The 4,647-nt window shown below is 38.3% G+C and overlaps 1 non-coding gene across 1 annotated transcript; it reads right to left on the bottom strand.

The window, feature by feature from the left end:
* Positions 1-1,779: 1,779 nt before the first annotated feature.
* On the bottom strand, positions 1,780-1,886 carry LOC117073946. Its single transcript, XR_004433474.1, has one exon. It is a non-coding gene; the product is annotated as a U6 spliceosomal RNA (small nuclear RNA).
* Between the last annotated feature and the right edge of the window lie 2,761 nt (positions 1,887-4,647).

Genomic DNA, 4,647 nt, shown 5'->3' with positions numbered 1-4,647 from the left:
AAGCAATAAACTTGTAAATGGTATAATTTACTTCTTTTATTTGGTTTTAATAAAATATTTTAGGATCTATTCTGATACAGAAATATTGGCCCTTGTCCCCTGAAAATTCATTCAAGGCATTGTTATTTTATTTGTGCCAATACTCCTCCTGCTCTTAAGGCATGTATAATCTGAAACAGTGCTGGCAGTTGTGCACCTTGGGGATATAAAGATAATAGAATAAAAATCTAATTAATACAGAAGTACCTAGTATGCTGTACCTGCTAAGGCAAAAAAAAAAAAAAAAAAAAAAAAAATTTCTCTCCCCTAATTAGAATCTTTTTCCTGTGGGCTGGATATTACTGTAAAGAAACAGAATATTTTGTAACAGTAGTTATCCCTTTTTCAATTTTAAGAGAAGAAAGCTAAATTATTAGATAACAGTTATCAAAAAAGTTGTCTTCTTTTGTCTTTCTACACACTAAAAATGTATTTGGTAATCATTTAATATTCTTCTGAATTATCCTGATGAGACAAAGTGTGACACTCTGTTGTGAGCATGTGTGACATAGAATTGGTGGCTATTAACACAGTGACGGGAAGGTTAGAGTGATTAATGAGGAGTGGGGGTAGGAGGCACTTACAGAATGTAACGTTTTCTTAAATTGTATGTTCTCCAAGGAGCTGCTTATTATGATTCCTTCAGTACCAATCCTATCATTTCTCGTGGAACATGCCACACTCTAAATTAGCACCCTATTCCCAAGGCAACTCTTCATTGCAGCTGTTTTCTGTGCCATGGATTCTTCAGACAAACTGTTTAATCAAATGACAGTTGTCCTCTCATTCCTCCTTCATCTCATCATAGTTTTGCTCATAAATTTCAAGTTCATGTTCTCTTACTTTGGGGGAGAAATTCTGGAAGTTTTAGATCACTGCTTACTGGACAAGTGCTTAATTTCAACTCTGTCATCCAACAAGTCTTTCCAGGTTTTAATAGTTTTGTTTTTCTACTTCCACCTTCCTTCACATTGTTATACTCAAGCCAATGTTATTTCTAAGATTTTACCTAAGCACTACTGAAATAGTCATAACACAAATAACTCTGTTCTTGAAACCTTTGTGAAAAGCAGTTGCATATAAATTAATATTGTCAGACCTCCACTTCTGGAGATGTGGTTTTCCAGAGAGGAGTCTGGGCTGGAGAGGCTGCAACAGGGAGAGAGTGTACATGTGGACTATTGTATATGTTGATAAGGTAAGGATGACAGAATTAACATTTTGTTGAGAAACTTAAATTGAATTCCAAGGAGAATAAATAACAGGAAAAACACAAATACCATCAAGGAAATAAATGGATAATTCTTTTTAAAAAAATTTATAAATAAAAAGAGGTTTTTTTAATTATTATACTTTAAGTTCTAGGGTGCATGTGCATAATGTGCAGGTTTGTTACATATGTATACATGTGCCATGTTGGTGTGCTGCACCCATTAACTCATCATTTACATTAGGTATTTCTCCTAATGCTATCCCTCCCACCTCCCCCCACCCCACAACAGACCCCAGTGTGTGATGTTCCCTACCCTGTGTCCAGGTGTTCTCATTGTTCAGTTCCCACCGATGAGTGAGAACATGTGGTGTTTGATTTTTTGTTCTTGCAATAATTTGCTGAGAATGATGGTTTCCAGCTTCATCCATGTCCCTGTAAAGGACATGAACTCATCCTTTTATATGGTTGCATAGTATTCCATGGTATATATGTGTCACATTTTCTTAATCCAGTCTATCATTGATGGAAAAAATATGGAATACTTCACGAATTTGCGTGTCATCCTTGCGCAGGGGCCATGCTAATTTTCTCTGTATCGTTCCAATTTTAGTATCTGTGCTGCCAAAGCGAGCACGATAATTCTTATAAGAGTTACTGTCCAAAGAAAAGATGGTCTGGAGGAATTCTGTGTGTCAGAGGAATTTGGTCAGAGGCTCTTTACAGGTGTCTATAACTCTTTGACTGTGGCAAAAAGTGAGCTCTTGGCCGGGCGCAGTGGCTCAAGCCTGTAATCCCAGCACTTTGGGAGGCTGAGATGGGCGGATCACCAGATCAGGAGATCGAGACCATTCTGGCTAACACGGTGAAACCCCGTCTCTACTAAAAATACAAGAAACTAGCCAGGCGAGGTGGCGGGCGCCTGTAGTCCCAGCTACTCCGGAGGCTGAGGGAGGAGAATGGAGTAAACCCGGGAGGCGGAGCTTGCAGTGAGCTGAGATCCGGCCACTGCACTCCAGCCTGGGCGACAGAGCAAGACTCCGTCTCAAAAAAAAAAAAAAAAAAAAAAGGGAGCTCTTAAGGGCAATGGGCAAATTTGAAATGCTACCCTTCCTTTAGAAACCCCTAATCCCAAGTAGAATAAAAATGGGTTTCTTTAGGTTTTCCCAGTGGGTGGTTTAAATATTTATTTGCATACTCCACAGTGGAGAAATGAGTCCTGACTAGTATTCCTTTAGAGACAGACTTTCCAGTTATATAGGATTGAGGTTGCCAAGGTACTAATAAAAGCCTGTCTCTCCATTCATTTTGTTTTCAAAATTTATAATAATAATAAAACAAGTGCTCATCAAATGTCAAGGGCTATACTAGATGTTGGGGCTGAAGTTACAATAAATATAGTCCTTGTTATTATGGAGCTCATAGGCTGAACAACTTACAAGCTCAGCCCACTCAATCCTGGCTCATCTATTTCGAATTTGATATACTGGTTGGGAGGCTACTATCCATTTGCTGCACATACAGAGGGCAAAGTAAATCAAGTGGAATATGCATAGGCCAGATATTTATGAAGCAATAGTTTTCTGGAGATCCTCAGAGGAGCCTATAGGAACTGCGGTTTTCCTCAAAAGACTGCAACAAGCAGGGAAGAAGTCTGTGATATCTATGAAAGCAGATATTCTTGATGGGGGAAGGGGGTCAGGTGCACAAATCAATATAAGGGGATGTTGCTGTGAAATATGGGAAGTCTTATGGGAAATATGGAATTCTCTGAAAGATGCAAATGTGGTTCTTTTTCTCATGAAGCTCATGTAGTAACTGGAGATACAGACTTTAAGAACCTAATTACACAATTACACAGTTTATTATATTATTAACATTATCAAGATTACTGTGAAGAGCAGCTTTGGGATGTAAGAATAGTATATGACAAGGGGCATCTAACTTAGTTTAGGGCATTTGGAAATGCATCTTTAAGGAATTTATACAAAGAGTAAGTAAAAGTTTCTAGAAAATGGGTAAAGAGGGGTAGAGAAATACAGGAGTCAGAAGGAGCAGTCTTTGTGGGGCTTTGTGGTGCTCACGAAAAGAGCATGGTGAGTGTGAGTTACTGAATTGAGGAATGGTACCTGCATGAATGGGATGCAGACTGTGATAGGCAGTAGGCATTTTCTGCAAGTTCTAGTCAGTCACATTAAAGACCCCACTAGAATTGGCATCTATTGAAGATTTGAGGTCAGTAGAATGTCATGAATAGATTAGTCTTCATATAATCACTTGTACTATGCAGAAGTGTTGCAGTGAAGACAATATTTAATTTAAGAAACTAGTTAGGAGAGTATTTTTATACCCAAGAAAATGGAGTATAGATTTAGAGTAGGGTGGAGGGAGAATTTATGTTTGAATGGATACGGGAAGTGACCGAGAGGGACAAATCAAATTTTTGTCTTGTATAAGTGGCTAACAATCATGCTAATCACTGAAATAAGAGACTTGAAATTATCTCCCTTTTCAGGGTGAAATTGTTATTTAAATTTTATATACAGAGAGATAGATGTGGTTCTACAAATAGAGATGCCAAATAGGGAGCTGGCTATGAGGTTTTGTAAGTCATAGATGAGGTCAAGGCTAAAGGCTTCAATGTATGAGTCAGTATTTTTTGAAGGGTAATTGAAATTATGGAAGTGGATGAGCCTGGGAGAAAGTGGGAAGTGAACAAAGAGTAGCACATACCATCAAACTTGGAAGAACTACAACATGTAAAGACCAGATGAAGAAGAGTCTGTAAAGGAGACTGAGGTCTTATCAGAGATATAGAAGGAAAAGGAGACTATCTTGACAGATCTGACTGTAAGAATCTCACAAGGCTTCAGAAATCAAGCTTCTTATCAGGGCACTGCCACTACGAACCCTCTAGGAACTCACTTTATGAACTCTCTGTGTTTCAACTTCCTCTTGTATAAAATGGGTGATGAGTATACTTAACCTGTGTCTCTCAGGGGGTTTTGAGGAACCAATAAAATGATGTCTGAAGGTCCTTGCATACCAAAACCCCCTATATTAACATATATTGTAATGAAGCTTCACTGTTTCCCTTCTTCAGCATGCCACTGGCTTTCTCTGTGTTTCTGACAGTCAGTGTACAGGAAAAGATGCCTCTGCCACAGGGCATTTGCTCAGCTTTCCCAGCCCCTCACCTCTTTAGATAAAGTTCTACTCATTTTTGTATCTCAGTTCAAGACTCACTTCTTCAGAAATGCTTGGTCTCAACTTTCAATGTGTGCTAGACTCCACTTGAGTTTCCTTTCTTAAGAGGACTTATTTTGGATATTAATTAAACATAATTTTATGATTATTTGTATAGTATTTGACTTACACAGTAAAACATATGCTTGATG

Source organism: Trachypithecus francoisi, unplaced genomic scaffold (assembly GCF_009764315.1).
Source record: "Trachypithecus francoisi isolate TF-2019V2 unplaced genomic scaffold, Tfra_2.0 Lachesis_group4, whole genome shotgun sequence".
Lineage (NCBI taxonomy): Eukaryota > Metazoa > Chordata > Mammalia > Primates > Cercopithecidae > Trachypithecus > Trachypithecus francoisi.
Note: the sequence above shows the minus strand (reverse complement) of the source record. Positions and strands in the feature narration are given on the sequence as shown.